General features: G+C 40.6%; 1 protein-coding gene across 2 annotated transcripts in view; it reads left to right on the top strand.

Annotated features, from left to right (window-relative positions):
• The first annotated feature begins 8191 nt into the window (after nucleotides 1–8191).
• Nucleotides 8192–22842, top strand: part of NFE2 (nuclear factor, erythroid 2) — a 40690-nt gene continuing 26039 nt past the window's right edge. The window contains exons 1-2 of one of the 2 annotated variants that reach the window (XM_073663107.1): nucleotides 8192–8247; nucleotides 8580–8639. The gene's annotated coding sequence lies outside the window, so the exon portion shown is untranslated. Of the gene's footprint in view, nucleotides 8303–8579; nucleotides 8640–22842 lie in introns of both variants that reach the window. The other variant, XM_073663099.1, reaches the window with a different exon arrangement.

The raw sequence follows: 22842 nt of genomic DNA, 5'->3' as shown, positions 1-22842 counted from the left end.
GCTGATAGTCCTACTGAATAGACTGTTAGAATTTGTATTATGGCAAGACAAAAGCAGCTAAGTAAAGAAAAAACGAGTGGCCATCATTACTTTAAGAAATGAAGGTCAGTCAGTGCGAATAATTGGGAAAACTTTGAAAGTGTCGCCAAGTGCAGTTGCAAAAACCATCAAGCGCTACAAAGAAACTGGCTCACATGAGGACCGCCCCAGGAAAGGAACACCAAGAGTCACCTCTGCTTCTGAGGATAAGTTTATCCGAGTCACCAACCTCAGAAATCGCAGGTTAACAGCAGCTCAGATTAGAGACCAGGTCAATGCCACACAGAGTTCTACCAGCAGACACATCTCTTCAACAACTGTTAAGAGGAGACTTTGTGCAGCAGGCCTTCATGGTAAAATAGCTGCTAGGAAACCACTGATAAGGACAGGCAACAAGCAGAAGAGACTTGTTTGGGATAAAGAACACAAGGAATGGACATTAGACCAGTGGAAATCTGTGCTTTGGTCTGATGAGTCCAAATTTGAGATCTTTGGTTCCAACCACCGTGTCTTTGTGCGACGCAGAAAAGGTGAACGGATGGACTCTACATGCCTGGTTCCCACCGTGAAGCATGGAGGAGGAGGTGAGATGGTGTAGGCTTGCTTTGCTGGTGACACTGTTGGGGATTTATTCAAAATTGAAGGCATACTGAACCAGCATGGCTACCACAGCATCTTGCAGCGGCATGCTATTCCATCCGGTTTGCGTTTAGTTGGACCATCATTTATTTTTCAAGAGGACAATGACCCCAAACACACCTCCAGGCTGTGTAAGGGCTATTTGACCAAGAAGGAGAGTGATGTGGTGCTACGCCAGATGACCTGGCCTCCACAGTCACCAGACCTGAACCCAATCGAGATGGTTTGGGGTGAGGTGGACCGCAGAGTGAAGGCAAAAGGGCCAACAAGTGCTAAGCATCTCTGGGAACTCCTTCAAGATTGTTGGAAGACCATTTCCGGTGACTACCTCTTGAAGCTCATCAAGAGAATGGCAAGAGTGTGCAAAGCAGTCATCAAAGCAAAAGGTGGCTACTTTGAAGAACCTAGAATATAAGACATATTTTCACTTGTTTCACACTTTTTTGTTAAGTATATAATTCCACATGTGTTAATTCATAGTTTTGATGCCTTCAGTGTGAATGTACAATTTTCATAGTCATGAAAATGCAGAAAAATCTTTAAATGAGAAGGTGTGTCCAAACTTTTGGTCTGTACTGTACATCAAGAGAATATTTTGATGTATAGAAACCAAACGAAGAGGCAAACCACCATGTTAACCCAGTGGATCAATATAGTCAGCTCTTAAAGGGTTTTTCCCACAAACAAAAGTTCATTTTAGTTATTAGACCTTGGTATAAAAATAAGTTCCACAATTGTATGTGTTTAAAAAAATGTCTCTGTGCTGAGATAATCTTAGAAATGTGCCCCTGCTGTGTACTGTGTAATGGCTGTGTCTGACCGTACAGGAACATGGTCTGATCATACCACATCTCCTGGGCAGGGGAGGAAGCAAAATAATATACAGACATTACAGCACGGGATCACAGCTGATTCTGTGAGGTAAAACATTGTTTAAAAACAAGAAGGGAAATGTTTTTCCCCACAAAAAGAATCAGCTGTGATCCCCTGCTGTAATGTTTGTATACTCTTTTGTTTCCTCCCCTGTCCAGGAGCTGTAGTATGATCAGACCATGTCCCTGTTCGGTGACACACAGCCATTACACAGTACACAGCAAGGGAATATTTATAATATTATCTCAGCACAAAAACATTATTTTTAATCACTTCCTATTGTGAACATTATTTTCATGCCAAGATCTAGTGAATAAAATTAACTTTTGTTCATGGGAAAACTCCTTTAACCCCTTTCCGACCTCGTCAGCAATAGTACGTAGCTGCGCACTGGGACTTATGGACCAGCTACGTACTATTACGCGTGCGGCGGTTGCGCCCGCACACAAGCGGTGCGGGGCGATCGCCGCGAAGTGTCAGCGGATTGTCACAGCTGACACCCAGTGCTATGTGCAGGGAGTTGTCCCGCTCCGCTCCCTGCACATTAATCCCCGCAATGCTGCCATCGAAGGCGATGGCAGCATTGCGGTGGCAGGGGGGAGGTGATTGCTATACTCACCTCTCCTGCCGGCATTCAACGCTGTCTGCCGCGGATCCCGGATGTTGTCATGATGACCCGATGTCGTCATGACAACATCCGGGTCACCAGGAGGCAGGATGTTACTTTGGTCATGCGCAGTACATGACCAAAGTAATGTCTCCCCTGTGTGCAGCGCTGACAGGCTGCATGGCATAGGGAGCTGCTGCTCTCTATGCTATACAGCCATCAGGCTGCAAAAAGTGAAAGTCCCATAGTGGGACAATGCGTAAGAGTAAAAAAAAAGTAGAAAAGTGAAAAAAAATATTGTAAAAATATAAAAAAAAATTAAAAAAATAATCCCCAAAAAATAAATAAATATTATGGGTTCAATATATTTTTATATTGAGACCTTTTACCATCTTCACTGTTTTACAACAGCTTTATTATCAAAGGGGTTGTCCACTACTAGGACAACCCTTTCTTGATCTAAATGTTTGGCCCCGATAAAGTTAAAAAAGCTTATACTCACCTCCCGTTCTGGCGCTGTTCCAGCGGTGTCGACAGTCACAGTCCCGGTGCTCCTGTGCTGTTGTTGCGTCACTGTCCCCGCTTTTGGACAAATTGAACATGAATAGGAAGTCCGGGCTGCAGCTGATCTATGACTTCCTCTTCATTTTCAATTCAACAGGAGGCGGAGACAGTGACACCAGTGCTGATTGGGCACCAGGCTCATGTGTCACAACAACAGCATGGGAGCCCCGGCGAGTGCCGACATCGTGGGAACGGCGCCACGGGAGGTGAGTATAAGCTTTTTTTATTTTATTTTATCGGTGTAAAGAGTGGAGTATGACAAAGAGTTGTCCAAGTAGTGGACAACTTCTTTAAGAAGTTATTTACAATGAAACAGTTGCGACCTTAAGGCTACATTCCCCTGATGAGTTTTTGGTGAGTTTTTTTTATGCTGCGTAGTTTCACAAAAAATGCAAGAAGCCTATTTTACTTAATGGGTGCAGAAAATCTGCAACATCAAAAACTCACCTAAAGCTCATTGTAGGAAGGTAGCTTTAAGGAGTATTCTAATGCCACCTCCCGGCTTCTTGGTTACTGGGAGCAGTGCATTCCTGAAGATCAATAAATTAGACCAACAACATGGCTACGCTCCTGCTCCAAACTGAGCTCTTACCAATGCTGCTGACAGAGCTAACTGCTGGCTACTGCAAGGGGTTGAGGGAACTAGGTGTCATTACCCGGATATCTCTGGATCTGACTCACGACCATCAGTCAGAATTGAATATTGCTCTTAGGGCAAGAAAGGTTGGGGACCACTGCTCTAAAGCATAAAGCCAGCAAGCAGAGCACACTTTCTGCCTAGGTATCCGGTCACTCTGAGGCTGCATGGTGGCCAGTAACCTAAGGAACAAGCTGTAAACTATAAAATTAAAAATCCCTCCGGTTTTCAGAATGGAGAAGATTTTTAATAAGGTACATTGCTAAGTTGTTTGTTTTTACCAGCACTTTGCAATTTCAGTCAGGTAAATTTTACTATGAAGTTTTGCGGCGTTTCAAAGAAAATATAGATTTATAAGCTGGCTACGGACCATTCTGCTCAGGTGACAGGTCCAAAAAGCAAGTCCTTGCTGGCTTCTACCCTCTCTGGTCCCCTTGAGTGACATGTCTTTCCCTATACACACACATAGAGAGAGACCTGTCACTCAAGTGAGGCCGAGAGAAGGCACAGGCTTCTTGGACTAGTCACCCCCGCGTAATGGTCCCTGGCCGGATTTTAAATGTACGCTGTTCTCAAAATGCCGCAGGCCCCCTCATACTGCTTCCTGTTTTGTATAATGAGAGTGTCCACTGAGCAGCACAGAATACCGTACCTACTAGTGACTACAGATATTGTATATGTTTGGTTTTCTTCATAGCAACATCCATTACTGATTCTTTAGCATTTGGAAGAAAAATAGTACAGAACGCCGAGTTATACAGTATTTTCCAGTTAAATTACAGCATGACGGAACCAAGCAACCACGTTATAACTCAATTGGGACCATTACATGACATCGGTGTCATAATTTTTTTAAAATTTGCTTAAATTCCAGTTTTCTACTCCTGTGATAAAAAAATGAATTCCTGATGCATTCGGGAGGCACGGGAACATGAAAAGGAATGGTCTGAGTGATGAACACATGGTAACAACGGGCAATGGATTAATTAGTTTTAAATTATAGAAAGCTGCTTTTACAAGAAGAATTGGGATGTAACCAGTAGCTCCTCTAGAATAGTAAGATTTTAGGTACTGATCTTATGTAAGACTAGGAAATTACAAATATTAGGTGGTGAAACAAGTGTGCCTGTTGCTGCACCACACTGAAATATTCCAGTAGTTAGGTAGACATCCTTCGTACCAGATGAAAGTAGTTCTTGCATTTTGTGTAATTTTTCCTTTCTTCATTATTTCTGTGTGTCCCATCTCCAACTGGACCTGCTCCAGCGAAGTCTGCATCAGTCACCCAGTGCCGCCATATTCACTCTGCAAGTGGTGCTGGAGGAGACATCATGGCCAATGCTAGGGATTAGTCTAGCTGGTACCTCCGGTGCTGCTCAGCAAAATTAATAGGTGTGTGTGTTGTCCAGCAGGTGTAATCAGCTCCTTGCTATTGGCAATGTGGTAGTACCACTCTCTACTTAACCTCCCAGCATACTGTGTTATACCCCCTGATCTTGACCTTGACTGATCATCTGGTATGTGAACCCAGTTATTTCTCTGACTATGGTTTCATCTCCTGATTCTGTCCCTGAAGTTACTGACTTGGCTAGTTAGAATACTCTTGCCTCTGGTTTTCTCTCCCAGCCAGCAATTTTTCCATTGACGCAACCCAGAAGGCTCTGTTAGTCCAGATCCCATATAGGAGTCAAAGGGTGAAGGCCAGGGTTCCTTTGGTATCTGCTTGATGAAGTTGCTAGAGCCAAGTCTGTCTGAAGTAGCCTTAAGGTCCGATAGCCTTTACAGACTTTACATTGTGTACGTTATTCGTGGTCACAAAAGCTGAACCTACACATTTTCTTATTCTATAATTGGGTGTAGTGAATATGCATGTTTCTGGTGAAATTAGGAAGATGGTGTCCAAATAATCAAACATTGGACAGCTGCCTTATATGTAGGGCCAACTGTAATCCTTTAGGAAAAACACGCTGAACGCAATAAATGGATAACAAGAGCTGAACTGCACCTAAACCTATTCAGGATCCAGTGCAAAAGACTTGAGATTCATCAAAGCTTTTACTCTAGAAAATTGATGAAACTAGAGGTATGGTATGGGCGCACGGACAACTGTGCGGTATTTTAGATCTTTACCACATGGACAAGTGCATGAGACCTTTTAGTTATAAATCGAGGACTGTATAGAGAATTCTTCAGACCTAAACCATTTTTGAGCACTCCAGTGAGCGGCATCTAATATATATAATCGTCTTATCCCGTCTGTATGTCTGTCTGTCTGTCTGTCTGTCCGTCTGTCCAGGAAATCCCTGGTCGCTGATTGGTCCAGCCGCAGCCAATCAGCGACGCGGGATTTCAGAAAAAGATGGCGGCCGTTAGCGGCTCATCTGCTGCACGGAGGTCAGCGGCGATGCAGCCGGGAGATGAGCGGCAATGGCAGCATAAGTACCCCGACCTGCGGCGCCGCTGATCCCCATGCGGCTACTGTCGGGAGATCAGCGGCTTGGGCCGCTGATCTCCCGACGGCAAGTGTGAAGGGAGGGACGGCGCCGCTGCCCGGTCCTCAGTAATACGGTTCGCTGATAGGTCGCGGCCGCCGCCCGTGACCAATCAGCGAGATTGGCGCCAAGTTTAAACACCGCTCTGCTGATTGGTCTCAGCCACCGAACGTGACCAATCAGCAATTTTGGCGACAAATTTAAACATGTGGCTACCGCCGGCCACGACCAATCAGCGATATTGGCGCCAAATTTAAAAACCGCTGTGCTCATTGGTCGCGCCCGCCAGCCGCGACCAATCAGCGATATTGGCACCAAATTTAAAAACCGCTGTGCTCATTGGTCGCGGCCGCCGGCCACGACCAATCAGCGATGTTGGCGCCAAATTTAAAAACCGCTGTGCTCATTGGTCGCGCCCGCCGGCCGCGACCAATCAGCGATATTGGCGCCAAATGTAAAAACCGCTGTGCTGATTGGTCGCACCCGCCGGCCGCGACCAATCAGCGATATTGGAACCAAATTTAAACACTGCTCTGCTGATTGCGCCCAGTGTACCACATACATATTCTAGAATACCCGATGCGTTTGAATCGGGCCACCATCTAGTAGGCTATAAGGAACAAAACATAAAATCTGTAATATTAAAACCGTAATAATACACTGGCCATTTTTACACACCACAGATAATGATGCAGATGTCTTGTACCTAATTAAGGGTATAAGATATTTTCTTCTCTACACACATCTAAAGCTAAATGGAGAATTCTGCTAGTTTTCTGTGACCAGTGTGAAGTTTACTGAGGGTGCTCAGATAAGAGTTATATGGTTAATCTGGCCATACACTTCAGGGAGCTATAGTACCCTAGTCCCTCATACACATGTACATCTGGCTCCCAGAACTTGCATGTGTTCTCAACATAGAGAAGAGATAAAACCACTGTCTGACAGCTTTGGAGGCATTTTATTATCCTTAGAGGGGTTGTCCCATAAGCAACCTTTATTATTTAACCAAAGAATACATGAAACTGTATAATAGTTGGGGGGTGGGGTTCTGGATTTTCAGAATGGAGGTTCAAAGTCTCCCATGTGAATGAAGCATTAGTGAGCATGTGCGACCAACACTCCTATAAACAGTTAATGGAGCATTGGTCACTCATAATCACTTGTCTGAATGGATCAGTAGTGAGTATTGGGTACCATCATGCACATTAGATGGTCTTCTGGTTCTTCCAAAATAGGAGGTTTCAGCCAACATTCATTTAGAGATCCAAGATTCTGTTCTCATCATTTAATAAAATGTATTAATTAAAGGAGGATTCCGTTAGGTGCAAGCTATTATTTTTCCACAGGATAAGTGATAACATGTAGATCAGTGGAGGCCTGACTGCTGGTACATGCTGCTTTATCCTTAATACAGCAGAGTGGCGGTGTGCATGCTCGATCACCACTCTATTCATTCTCTATGCAACCGCTGAAGCACTCTACTTGGATTTCTTCGTCAGTTCCTTAGGAAATAAAAGGAGAGGTGGTTGAGCATGCGGACTGCCATTCCATTCTAACAGGGATAAAACTACCCCTTTCTAGCAATCAGTGAGGCCCTAGTGGTATCCTGCTGGTCTTTAAGGTATCATTTATTCTGTGGATTGGTGATAACTTCTACCTACCGGAATGCCCCTTTAACATTAGAAAGCTTACTATAAAAAAGTATGTTATAGATTTGGACTGGATTAAAATGCCACTGGGTCTAGTTTTCATGATCATGCTCTAGAACAGCTACATGTGGCTCGTGGTCCCATGAATTGTGGCTCGCGGCTGTCTGCCAGCTTGGTGCATTAGCAGCAGGACTAGCAAACGCTATGAAGAGCAACTCACTAAATGGTGATTTTTGTGAGTAGCCCCGCACAGAAGAGCAGATCTGTATGCACATATACTCTCCTTGCAGGTTAAGAAATAATTTAAGTATCGGTGGGAGTGCTTGATGCGAGAGTGGAGTTATTGTGATATACTGCCTCAGTGTGAGCTGGATGTGGTTTCTGACCCCCTCAGAGCTGAATGTGGCTCTCAAGGTCAGAAAGGTTGGGGACCATTGCTGCAGAATGTCAGTGAAATATAACTTTTATCCATCACTATTTAGTGTAACCCATTAGGACAATGCCTGAATACTGGTCAAATAAAGTTAATAATTTGAAGCATTTCTGTTGCTATGAATTACATAGAAGAGCTAATATACAAGCTCTTTTTTATCTGACTTTAACAACTGTCCCTAATCTTTACCCATAGCCCTCAGTTACAGCAAAGGAGGTAGCTGCGATCAGAAGGGTGGGGAAAAGAGGGTGGGGAGAGGATGCCACTGTCTCAAGTTTGTGGTTTAGCAGCAGCAAGTGTGGATAAACAGGGTAAGACTATGTGCCGAGGCCACTTCCAGTGATAGGACAGGATGGGGACTAGGAGGTAAGAAAGGGAAAGGGGCGTATGGCAATGTGAGGGGGCACAAGTGGCAGAGACTAAGACATGAGGCTGTGACTATTGGGTTTAGTGTTAGATGACGGGTCTTTTAGACTCAGGATATTGAAATAAGTAAGAAAAGAGTGGAAAACTTATAGGATGGGACAGGAGAACCTCAAATGGCCAAATTTAGTAGACAGCGCACAGGAGTAGACCTTGCCGAAGACAGCTGACTGATGAGACACGCTTCATATCAAGAAACATCATAATTATCTATCAACAGGTTGGACTCCACCAATTTCCATATGTCACACTATGAACGGTCAAGTCAGGAGAACTTCAGGTAAGACCATGGCGTCAGTGCATTGTGTTTTCTTGACTCTGGACATTGAAAGACCAAACAGCTGGTAAAGCAATAATGCAAAGCACAGTGGTATTAGTACAGCCTCACACTGGCAAGAAGTTTGTGCCCCCCATACTCTTCTTCAAGTGATTTAAAAGGTTTGGTGCACACCCTGGGTAAGTAAGCCACAAGTGCAATAGCCATCTTGATGTCTGATTACCTTTCTGTTGATATCAGCATAATTGCATAAATGACCTTAACACTGAAAATGTCAGAAAGGCTAAGTTCACACAAACATCTACAAATATTGTCTCGCTTTCATCCAGAGAAAACAGACATTTTTTTCATTTGTATTGTCAGTCACCCATTTGGTTTCCTTTTTTATACACCAGCAGTGACTTAAGTGTACAAGACCAAATACAGTTTCCTATGTTAATAATAATAATAATAATAATAATATCCATAAAAATCGGATGCTATATGGCTGATTCTTATGGCATCCGATTATTTTTGTGCACCCATAGACTTGAATGAACGAGTCTCATCCAAAATACGGAAGAAACTAATGCATGCTACAATAATTTTTACATGGACATTTGTCAGTATAAAAAAAAACAAAAAACGTTCACCTCAACGTCCCTACTGAATAACATTGGTCCTAGTGCTGTCTGTGTATTGTCAGCTTTTTCCATGGACAACACACGGGATAGAAAATACAGTCATGTGAATGTAGCCAAAAAACGAGGGACAGTTTACGCCTACATTTACTGCAATAGTCCACTTGCTGATAGTCCTGAAACTTTTAAAACAAGAGGAGCAGCTGCTATGTGATGACATCTGTATGGCTTTCTTCCGATTTTGGTTCCAACAGATTTAGCCTTAGTTTACACCTGTGCTACAGGGCAATATTGGGGGACATGACAGTGTGCCAAATCTGTCGTATTTAGCATCTTAACAGCACATCATATACCCTATAGCCTGATAATGCAGATGTGACCATAGCCTTATAATGCAGATGTGAACATAGCCTTATAATACAGATGTGACCATAGCCTTATAATGCAGGTGTGATCATAGCCTTATAATACAGATGTGAGCATAGCCTTATAATGCAGATGTAAGCATAGCCTTATAATACAGGTGTGAGTATAGCCTTATAATGCAGATGTGACCATAGCCTTATAATACAGATGTGAGCATAGCCTTATAATACAGATGTGACCATAGCCTTATAATACAGGTGTGAGTATAGCCTTATAATGCAGATGTGAGCATAGCCTTATAATGCAAATGTGACCATAGCCTTATAATACAGATGTGAGCATAGCCTTATAATACAGATGTGAGCATAGCCTTATAATACAGATGTGAGCATAGCCTTATAATGCAGATGTGACCATAGCCATAATGCGGATGTGACCATAGCCTTATAATGCAGATGTGAGCATAGCCTTATAATGCAGATGTGAGCATAGCCTTATAATACAGATGTGACCATAGCCTTATAATGCAGATGTGAGCATAGCCTTATAATACTGATGTGACCATAGTCTTAAAATGCAGATGTGACCATAGCCAAGTAATACAGATGTGAGCATAGCCTTATAATGCAGATGTGAGCATAGCCTGATAATGCAGATGTGAACATAGCCTTATAATACAGATGTGACCATAGCCTTATAATGCAGATGAGAGCATAGCCATATAATGCAGATGTGAGCACAGCCTTATAATGCAGATATGAGCATAGCCATATAATGCGGAAGTGAACATAGCCTTATAATGCAGATGTGAGCATAGCCTTATAATGCAGATGTGAGCATAGCCTTATAATACAGATGTGACCATAGCCTTATAATGCAGATGTGAGCATAGCCTTATAATACTCATGTGACCATAGCCTTATAATACAGATGTGACTATAGCCTTATAATGCAGATGTGAGCACAGCCTTCTAATACAGATGTGACCATATCCTTATAATACAGATGTGAGCATAGCCATAATGCAGATGTGAGCATAGCCTGATAATGCAGATGTGACCATAGCCTTATAATACAGATGTAACCATAGGCTAGTAATGCAGATGTGATCATAGCCTTATAATGCAGATGTGAGGATAGCCTCATAATACAGATGTGACAATAGCCTTATAATACAGATGTGACCATAGCCTTATAATGCAGATGTGACCATAGCCTGATAATGCAGATGTGATCATAGCCTGATAATGCAGATGTGACCATAGCCATATAATACAGATGTGAGCATAGCCTTATAATACAGATGTGAGCATAGCCTTATAATACAGATGTGAGCATAGCCTTATAATGCAGATGTGACCATAGCCATAATGCGGATGTGACCATAGCCTTATAATGCAGATGTGAGCATAGCCTTATAATGCAGATGTGAGCATAGCCTTATAATACAGATGTGACCATAGCCTTATAATGCAGATGTGAGCATAGCCTTATAATACTGATGTGACCATAGTCTTAAAATGCAGATGTGACCATAGCCAAGTAATACAGATGTGAGCATAGCCTTATAATGCAGATGTGAGCATAGCCTGATAATGCAGATGTGAACATAGCCTTATAATACAGATGTGACCATAGCCTTATAATGCAGATGAGAGCATAGCCATATAATGCAGATGTGAGCACAGCCTTATAATGCAGATATGAGCATAGCCATATAATGCGGAAGTGAACATAGCCTTATAATACAGATGTGACCATAGCCTTATAATGCAGATGTGAGCATAGCCTTATAATACTGATGTGACCATAGCCTTATAATACAGATGTGACCATAGCCTTATAATGCAGATGTGAGCACAGCCTTCTAATACAGATGTGACCATAGCCTTATAATACAGATGTGACCATAGCCATAATGCAGATGTGAGCATAGCCTGATAATGCAGATGTGACCATAGCCTTATAATACAGATGTAACCATAGGCTAGTAATGCAGATGTGATCATAGCCTTATAATGCAGATGTGAGGATAGCCTCATAATACAGATGTGACAATAGCCTTATAATACAGATGTGACCATAGCCTTATAATGCAGATGTGACCATAGCCTTATAATGCAGATGTGATCATAGCCTGATAATGCAGATGTGACCATAGCCTTATAATGCAGATGTGACCATAGCCTTATAATGCAGATGTGAGCATAGCCTTTTAATACATGTGTGACCACAGCCTTATAATACAGATGTGACCATAGCCTAATAATGCAGATGTGAGCATAGCCTTATAATGCAGATGTGAACATAGTCTAATAATGCAGATGTGACCATAGCCTTATAATGCCGATGTGAACATAGCCTTATAATGCAGATGTGAGCATTGCCTTATAATGCAGATGTGAGCATATAATAATAATGTAGATGTGAGCATAGTCATAATGCAGATGTGAGCATAGCCTTATAATGCAGATGTGATCATAGCCTTATAATACAGATGTGACCACAGCCTTATAATACAGATGTGACTATAGCCTTATAATACAGAAGTGAGCATAGCCTTATAATACAGGTGTGACCATAGCCTTATAATACAGATGTAACCATAGGCTTATAATACAGATGTAACTATAGCCTAGTAATGGAGATGTGAGCATAGCCTAATAATGCAGATGTGAGCATAGTCATAATGGAGATGTGAACATAGTCTAATAATGCTGATGTGACCATAGCCTTATAATACAGATGTAACCATAGCCTAGTTATGGAGATGTGAGCATAGCCTAATAATGCAGATGTGAGCATAGTCATAATGGAGATGTGAACATAGTCTAATAATGCAGATGTGACCATAGCCTTATAATGCCTATGTGAACATAGCCTTATAATGCCCATGTGAGCATAGCCTTATAATGCAGATGTGAGCATAGCCTAATAATGCAGGTGTGAGCATAGCCTTGTAATACAGATGTAACCATAGCCTGGTAATGGAGATGTGAGCATAGCCTAGTAATGCAGATGTGAGCATAGTCATAATGGAGATGTGAACATAGTCTAATAATGCAGATGTGACCATAGCCTTATAATGCAGATGTGAGCATAGCCTAGTAATGCAGATGTGACCATAGCCTTATAATAGAGATGTGACCATAGCCTTATAATACAGATGTGGCCATAGCATGATAATGGAGATGTGAGCATAGCCTTATAATACAGATGTGAGCACAGCCATATAATGCAGATGTGAACATAGTCTTAAAATGCAGATGTGACAATAGCCTAGTAATGCAGATGTGAGCATAGCCATAATACAGATGTGAGCATAGCCATAATGCAGATGTGAACATAGCCTTATAATGCAGATGTGACCATAGCTGTATAATACAGATGTGAGCATAGCTATATAATGCAGATGTGAACATAGCCGTATAATGCAGATGTGAACATAGCCTTAGTTTACACCTGTGCTACAGGGCAATATTGGGGGACATGACAGTGTGCCATATCTGTCGTATTTAGGATCTTAACAGCACATCATATACCCTATAGCCTGATAATGCAGATGTGAGCATAGCCTTATAATGCAGATGTGGCCATAGCATGATAATGCAGATGTGAGCATAGCCTCATAATACAGATGTGACCATAGCCTTATAATGCAGATGTAACCCTAGTCTAATAATGCAGATGTGAGCATAACCTTATAATGCAGATGTGAGCATAGCCATAATGCAGATGTGAGCATAGCCATAATGCAGATGTGAGCATAGCCATAATACAGATATGAACATAGCCTTACAATGCACATGTGACCATAGCCTTATAATACAGATGTGACCATTGCCTTATAATGCAGATGTGACCATAGCCTAGTAATGGAGATGTGAGCATAGCCTTATAATGCAGATATGAGCATAGCCTTATAATGCAGATGTGAGCATAGCCATAATGCAGATGTGAACATAGCCTTATAATGCAGATGTGACCATAGCCTTATAATACAGATGTGACCTTAGCCTTATAATACAGATGTGACCATAGCCTGATAATGCAGATGTGAGAATAGCCATATAATGCAGATGTGAGCATAGCCTTATACTATAGATGTGAGCATAACCTTATAATACGGATGTGAACATATCCTTATAATACAGATGTGAACGTAGCCTTATAACACAGATGTGAGCATAGCCTTATAAGAGAGATGTGAGCATAGCCTTATAATACAGATGTGACCATAGTCTTATAATGCAGATGTGACCATAGCCTTATAATACAGATGTGGCCATAGCATGATAATGCAGATGTAACCATAGTCTAATGATGCAGATGTGAGCATAGCCTTATAATAGAGATGTGAGCATAGTCTTATAATGCAGATGTGACCATGGCCTAGTAATGCAGATGTGAGAATAGCCTTATAATGCAGATTTGAACATAGCCTTATAATAGAGATGTGACCATAGCCTTATAATGCAGATGTAAGCATAGCCTTTTAATGCAGAAGTGAGCATAGCCTTATAATGCAGATGTGACCATAGCCATATAATGCAGATGTGAGCATAGCCTTTTAATGCAGAAGTGAGCATAGCCTTATAATGCAGATGTGACCATAGCCATATAATACAGATGTGACCATAGCCTTATAATGCAGATGTGAGCATAGCCTTATAATGCAGATGTGAGCATAGCCTTATAATGCAGATGTGACCATAGCCTTATAATGCAGATGTGAGCATAGCCTTATAATGCAGATGTGACCATAGCCTTATAATACAGATGTGAGCATAGCCTTATAATGCAGATGTGAATATAGTCTAATAATGCAGATGTGAACATAGCCTTATAATAGAGATGTGACCATAGCCTTATAATGCAGATGTGAGCATAGCCTTATAATGCAGATGTGACCATAGCCATATAATGCAGATGTGAGCATAGCCTTATAATGCAGATGTGAATATAATCTAATAATGCAGATGTGAATATAGTCTAATAATGCAGATGTGAATATAGTCTAATAATGCAGATGTGAACATAGCTACTGAACAGCTGAATGCACCAGTATAATAAGACGGTTATATAAAAATCACTATTGGTACATAGACCCAGCAGTGGTATGGCAGAAGTATACAATGTACTCCTGTACAATGCAGGAGTAAAAAGTTACCGCTGTAGTGTATGATTATTATTTATCAGCTAACTACCAACATTTTTGCGGACAGTTCTGACATTGCTGGTAAATTTGAAATAAGTAAAATTACAGCAAATTTCTCTCATGTATGACACAATCCTCATATTGTACAATGATGCATACGTTGGTGACTGTGACATATCTGCTCTAAAGAAAGCAATAAAATAAAAAATACAAAATCCCTATCTGCACAGTTTATGTTTGAGTAGATGTTCAATTTCCAGCACCGTGAAGCTACATTGAGTTGACTTATGGTACTTTTGGTTGCTTTTACTTGGACATAACCTGCTAGAACTGCAGCGCATGTACGGGTGATTTTATACACGGCACACAGATGTGAGAGCCAAATGTGCTGCTATTTTGAGCTAAATCTGGACAGAATAAAAATAACAATTACTTAAAGGGTTGTTCCCAGCATTGTACATTATCCCCTATCCATATGTTGTCTATGGAATTGTCTCAAAAATCTGAGTACAGCATTTTGTTTGCTTATTCCTGCAGTCCCATACACAATAATTGGGACACAGCCCTTTCTCGTGATCGTTGGAGGTCCCGTATGTCAGATCCCCTGTGATCAGTAATTTAACCACTATTCTGTGGATTGGAGATAACTTGAAACTCTGGGATAACCCTTTAAAGTGAATGTTTGCCCTGGAACCACATTTTGTTTTTTTAAATGGATGCAAAGTACATTTTTATACACCAGTCAAAGCTCTGGTTTTCCAAAACAAAGCTTCAAATGCATTTGATAGACATTGTGTTCGCTTACCATCCAATATAGCACTCATCAGCCCCCACAGATGGCTACACCTAACTGGTTTGCCCTAACTAATAACATTCCGGACACCAGCATCTGTCACTAGAGGGAGCCGAAGAGCTCAGTGTATATTGTTATACATGGAGTTCAATAATAACATATTACTCTCCCGCCATTGTTACCTGCAGGGGCATTAGATGCCCATTAGGAATAACTGGATCAGACTCAAAGGGGTTGGTTGTCTAGTGAAAACAATTTATTACCTATCTACAGGATAGCTAATAACTTGTTGATCACTGGGGGTCCGACTGCTGGAACCCGCACCGGTGGGTAGAATGGGGAACTTTTATCCCTGTTAGAATGTAGCAGATGCTCACCTGCTGCTCCAGTCATTCCCTATGGTGGACAAAGACAGAAAAGGGCACCTGTGCAAGAACAATATATTGGCCCTTTGCAGCCCAAGAGTTCTTAAAACTGCAAAATTGCACCTGCTTTAGAGGTAGAAATGGACCCCCTTACCTCTTGGGCCCCTATACGACTGCAAAGGTTGCACCAATGATATGTCCACCCCTGCCCTATCGGCTGCCAAGCCCTGAGCTGAGCTTTTTCTAACAGTCTCATAGAGAATAAGTGGAGCGGTGTTCGAGCGCCTGACCTGTCACCCATTTTGTTACAAGGACGAAAGTTCCCCATAGGGGATAAAAATTCCTCTTTCTATCTACTGGTTCGGATCCCAGCAATGGGAAACCCATTGATCAGGAGGTTATTACCTATTCTGCGGATAGAGGATAACTTGCTTTCACTGGACTTTTTCTGTAACTACTGTATTTCTCTGTGCCACACATTGTTCCTAGAACAAGCACACTTGCATCCTCCTTAGCCAAGTCTTCACTGTGTCACAATTTTGCTAGAAAGTTATGTAATAACTGAAACGCTTGTATTTCCAGTACAGACAGCACTACAGTATACACTACATTGTCTCTTCTCCAACGAACCACATATAAAGCAATAAAACAATCAGTAACTGAACATCATCTCCATAACATAGTAGCCATTGGGTCACCTTTGTGACACAACCGCAGTATTGGCTTGTAGACCAGTATCCTGAATGTGCAAGGATTTTCAGATCTTCCAACCTACTTTAGTGTCCTATTCTGGTCTTATCTACTTATGTGCTATTTTCAGAAAATGGAGAAACTACAAATACAAGCTATGCAATTTCTTGCAATGGCTAGAAGCAATCCTATTATCTGAACCCAGAGAATGAAAAACAAAGGGTACAATTTAATTTGCAAAAGGGCTTTATTAGTCTGTGTGCTAGGTTTACTAAGTGTAATCAGAAGCAAGGGCGTAATGTATTTATTGGGCCCCATTGAAAAGTCAGTAAGAGCCTCATCTGGATAGTAAGCTGAACAGTAGCTATATTAACCTCTTAAGGACTGGGCAATTTTTTTGTTTTTGCGCTTTTTGTTTTTTCCTCTCCTTATTCCAAGAGCCATAACTTTTTTAGTTTTCCTTCAACATAGCCATGTGAGGGCTTGTTTTTTGAGGGGTGGACAAGTTGCACTTTTGATTGACACCATCCATATTATCATGTGATGCACTGGAAAGCGGGAAAATAATTCCAAGTGTGGCCAAATAGTAACAAAAGCGCAATTCAGCAATTTATTTTTTATTATTTACAATATATTTTATTATTTTTATTATTTACAGCATTCATTTTACGGTATAAATGACCTGGCAATATGATTCCCCAGGTCAGTACGATTATGCTGATATCGAACATGCATAGTTTTTGTTTTATTTCATTGGTAAAAAAAAACCTTCAGAAATTTGTAAACAAAAAAAATTAGCTTGTTTCCGAGAGCTGTAACATTTTCAATTTTGGGGATATGGAGCTGTATGATGGATGGTCATTTCTTTTCATCCTGAGCTGATATTTTTATTGATAACATTTTGGGGGTAGATACGATGTTTTGATTACATTTATTACATTTTTTTGTGTTGTTGTGGCAGCTGAAAAAATGCAATTCTGATGTCTTGATTTTTTATCACCATTTACCAATACAATGAATTTATTTTATATTTTGATAGAACAGACTTTTATGAACAAAGCGATATCAAATGTGTAGTTTTTTTTTTATTTATTTATTTCTTAATTTTTAATGGAGAAAAAGGGAGGTGATGTGAACTTTTATATATCGTTTTGTCATATTTTAAAACTTTTTTTTTGCTTTTTACTATATTTGTTAGTCCCCTTAGGAGACTTAAACCATGCGATCATCAATAGTATTGCTATTTATAGCAAAAATCATGGTCTCCTATGAACGCCAGCCATAGGCTGGCTTTCCTAGGTGTACTGCTATGACAGGCACAGGGGCCTTCAGCAGACCCCTGGCCATCATGGCAACCTGCACTGATGGGCATATAGAACAGCGCGCCAACCTGCCGGCGTGCAGTAATTTCCGGCTGGCACAAATTGACAGTGGCACCTGACAGGTTAAAAGTTGCGGGTAGAACTTCGCTCCAACTGCGGACATTACAGGCAGATGATTGCTGAATATTACAGCCATCAGCTTCCGGCAAAGGTGCGGGCTCAGCTTGCGAGCCTGCATCAAAGGCAGGGAGATTGCATATACAAACAACATATATCTTTAAGGGGTTAACTTCAACAGGTCTCTAGGACTTTCTGCACCCAAAGTAGATCATTTTTGTATATGGTTCATGTGTTTAGAGCGGAGAGGTTGCTCAGATATGGGTAAAGGACCTCTCATACTGAGGAGTGCTGCCTTTTTCTATATTATTGGAGGATTGAGTCTGTGCTCAGAGACCTGGATCCACACTTTCCAGAGTGCTACTTGTTTTTTTTATTTCATCTATATTAGTTGAATATAGAGTTGAATAATACTATTATTGGTCCGTGCTGCTATTGAGAGCAAAATCACTAATGGACACATAATTACACTGTGTGCAGAATTATTAGGCAAGTATTTTGACCATATTACCATTTTTATGCAGATTTTCCAACTCCACCTGTATAAACTTGAATGCTTATTGGAAGATGGAGATCAGGTGATGTGTATTGAGGGGGGTGGGGCCTACCGATACAAGACCCTTTATCAAGTTGTGCAGAATTATTAGGCAGATGGGTTTTCTTCAGGTAAAATGGGCCAAAAAATAGATTCAACTGACTCTGCAAAGTCAAAAATTGTTAAATCTTACAGAGGGATGCAGCACTCTTGAAATTGCTAAGATATTGGGGCGTGATCACAGAATCCTCAAAAGTTTTGTTGCAAATAGTAAACAGAGTCACAAAAAACATTTGGAGAAAAAAGGACATTAATTGCCAAAGATCTGAGAAGGATCAAACGTGAAGCCATTATCCTCCAGTATTGTCATATTCAAGAACTGCAGCCTCCCTGGAGGCCCAAAAGTACAAGGTGTTCAGAGACATGGCCAAGGTAAGGGAGGCTGAAGCCCAGTCACCACTGAACAAGACACAGAAGAGGAAATGTCAACACTAGGCCAAGAAATATCTGAAGACAGATTTTTCAAAGGTTTTATGGACTGATGGAGATGACAGTGACGCTAGAAAGACCAGATAGATGGGTCTGTGTGTGGGTCAGTATCGGGCACAGACCTCCACTTCAACTCAGACACCAGCAAGATGGAGGTGGGGTACTGCTATGTGCTCGTATTATTAAAGATGAGCTAGCTGGACCTTTTCAGGTTGAAGATGAACTCAAAATCAACTCCCAAATCTACCGCCTGTTTTTAGAAGACACTTTCTTTAAGCAGTGGTACAGGAAAAAGTCGGCAATTTTCAAGAAAGCCAAGGACAATCATAATTACATGGCCCCTTCCTCATCTGACCTAAACCCTATTGAGAACTTGTGGGCCCTTCTTATACGGGAGATTTACAGTGAAGGAAAACAGTTACCTCTCTGAACAGTGTCTGGGAGGCAGTGGTTGGCACTGCCCAAATAATTGTTTGTCAACAGATTAAGAATCCGACACACTCAGAATCTGACATTGAATTTATGACTGTTATTGAAAATGAGGGTAGCTATGTTGGTCACTGATATATATATTTTTTTAAATATCAGAAATATATTTTGTACATATTGGGTTATTTGGTTATTATTCTCACTTTAAAAGATGAAAACAAACAATTGAGATAGGAAAATTTATGTTTTTCATTTAGTTGCAGAATTATTCTGCACACATAGATATTCTCCTAAGAAAGAGAAAACCTCATTTTTACTTTCTTAAATATTTCTGGTTTATTAACCTCTTTTGATTAAACGGCAGCAATGTAGTTGTTCAATAATAAAATTAAACATCAAAAATACAAATTGCCTAATAATTCTGCACACAGTGTACTTTTTTGTATACTTTAATTCCATGGTTGTGTGGTTGTTTCTCCCAAGCAGCACAGTTATCGCACCTCAGCTTATGGACTGTGTAGCATATAAAGCTTTGGCTATAGATACACAATAGCATTACAGTGGTTGTCCACCCTTTTTTTCATTTTTTTTAAAGGCACCTTATGGCCAGAAAATAAACATATTCTCACCTATTCATTCCCTACAGATTATTATTATTATTTATTATTATAGCGCCATTTATTCCATGGCGCTTTACATGTGAAAAAGGGGTATAATACAAGAACAATTACAATAATCTTGAACACAATGTGACAGCGACTGGTACAGGAGGAGCGAGGACCCTGCCCGCGAGGGCTCACAATACCTAGTAGGGTTGTCTGAGTACCCCTACTGGTCTCTTTTCTGGTGGGGATAGGCATGTGACCGCTGCAGTCATTCAATGGTCGCAGGGGTGGATAACGTGTTATAGGTTGACTGCAGAGATCAAATGCCTGTACAATCAGAAAAGGATGTACTAATACTGGCTATATATTGTGGTGCTTGAAAGTTTGTGAACCTTTCTGAATTTTGCATATTTGTGCATAAATTTGACCTAAAGTCCAAAAAGTAGATAAAGAGAACCAAATAAAGCAAAGAAGTCAAAATTATTACATTTTGTCTTTTTTTTATTAAGGAAAATGTTCCAATTTCACATGTACATGAGTCACAGATAATTTGAAGGTGAAATTAGAGTCTGGTTGTTGTAGAGAAAAATTATGAAATCCATAAAGACATATCCAGAGAGAGGACATAGCACTCTTAATTATAACTAGGGAAGAGATAAAGAGTTGGCAAGTCAACCTCCATTGAAATATGACCTCCTGTCATGAACAGGTAAGTACAAACAAGGGATCTCTGAGTAAACAAGTCTAGGATTCATATACTCAGAGGTGGAGAAGTACAGGGGCTTCCTCTGTTCAAAGGAATCAGCTTCCTCTGAATTATCTCAGTGGTCAGCCAGTGGTCAGTGATGAATATTGGGGTTTGCATTGATCTAATATTTATGGGAGATATATTTTCGGCATTGTAGCGAAGAAACGACTATAACACATTCATTCCCATTATCAGATGGATGATGCTATCCATGCCATGTTTTATCTCTATAGAATGGTAAAATTGTGATGGGAAACATGACAACGATATCTCCTGTCTGCCTCATAAACTTCTAAAAGTCTTAGCACATCCCACGACCAGCCCCCAAATGAGCTCACCAAGGAAGGAATGTGGGCGTAACCTTGATCAAATAAAAATCAGAGTTCTGGTTTCTGTCATTTGTCAGTCCTGGAAGGTACAGCAAGCTATAGTTCAGTCAATGTTCCTAAAAGGAGTACCTCCCTCCACTAAGCTTTGAGCCATTTCCGTAACACAGGTTTAGTACTTTGGTCTTGGCCATGGTGGAGAGGTTGGAGTGTGATTGAGTGTGTGGACAGGTGTCTTTTATACAGGTAACGAGTTCAAACAGGTGCAATCAATACAGGTAATAAGTGCAAAGTAGGAGGGCTTCTTAAAGAAAAACTAACAGATCTGTGAGAGCCAGAATTCTTGCTGGTTGGTAGGTGATCAAATACTTATTTCATGTAATAAAATGCAGTTTAATTATTTATTATGGTTTTTATTGTTAGATTCTGTCTCTCACAGGTGAAGTGTACCTACGGTAAAAATTACAGACCTCTCCATTCTTTGTAGGTGGGAAAACTTGCAAAATCGGCAGTGTATCAAATATTTTCCCCACTGTATTAACCCTGGTAATACATATTTCATTCATTAAATCTGCTAGGATCCTGCTATTTCTGATTTGTTGGTTTTGGCAGCTTTAGTTCTTTGTCTGTTTCCATACAGAAATAATCCAGACAGCCAAACCCTTCAATCACATCCATAGTCTTATTCAAACAGAGTGTGAGGTATCTAGTTCTCTTAGGGCTCATTCACACAACTACATTTTCGGTCCAAGTGCTGTCCTTAAAAAAAACGGTGAGCACTAGGACCAGTGTTATTCAAAGGGGCAGTGCAGAGGAGCAATTTTTTTCACTGACCGAATCTGCGTGCGAAAAAAATCACATTATGCCCTAGTTTCTTCCATGTGTCAAGTTTATGGGTGTGCAAAAAAAAAAGACGCCATACGGAGCCACAGTATAGGATCTGATTTTTATGGATACATTGCAATTCTGTAACCTAGGAAGCTGTAAATGGTCTCTTAAATGATTAATAGCTGCTGAGTAAAAAAAACGGATTGTATAAGGACTGCAGACAGATGACAAGTGAGAATCAAAATCGAATGAAACTGACAATTTTTTATACTGTCGCGTGAACCTGGCCTTACTGTTTTGGACAAAACGTGGAAGAGAAGATGCTAAAACCAGGAGAGGTGACTGGAATGGTGCAATCCGAGCAGATTTTGATCAGTCAAATATATTAATAAGTTAAGTTTTTAGATTTCAAGATATTTTGCTCCTTCAGACAGAAAATAATAGTGGTAATTGATGACTATTAATGATCAGTTGTGTCATTGATCTCAAAAATCTCTTGTGGCGTTTGACTAGTATGTTGAGCCTGTACAGTGGCATGTAAAACTTTGGGCACCCCTGATCAAAATTACTGTTATTATGAACAGTTAAGTAAGTTGAAGATGAAATGATCTCTAAAAGACCTAAAGTTAAAGATTACACATTTCCTTTGTATTTTAGAAAAAAATATATATGTATATTTTCAACTTTTACATTTTAAAAATTACAAAAAGGAAAATGCAAAAGTTTGGGCATCCTGCATGGTTAGTACAAAGTAGCATCCCCTTTTGAAAGTATCACAGCTTTTAAATGCTTTTTGTAGCCAGACAAGAGTCTTT

This window comes from Phyllobates terribilis, unplaced genomic scaffold (genome assembly GCF_046119375.1).
Source record: "Phyllobates terribilis strain yellow unplaced genomic scaffold, ASM4611937v1 Scaffold_2__4_contigs__length_985480577, whole genome shotgun sequence".
NCBI classification, from domain to species: Eukaryota; Metazoa; Chordata; class Amphibia; order Anura; family Dendrobatidae; genus Phyllobates; species Phyllobates terribilis.
The sequence above is the reverse complement of the archived record's forward strand: the minus strand, read 5'-3'. Positions and strand labels throughout refer to the sequence as shown.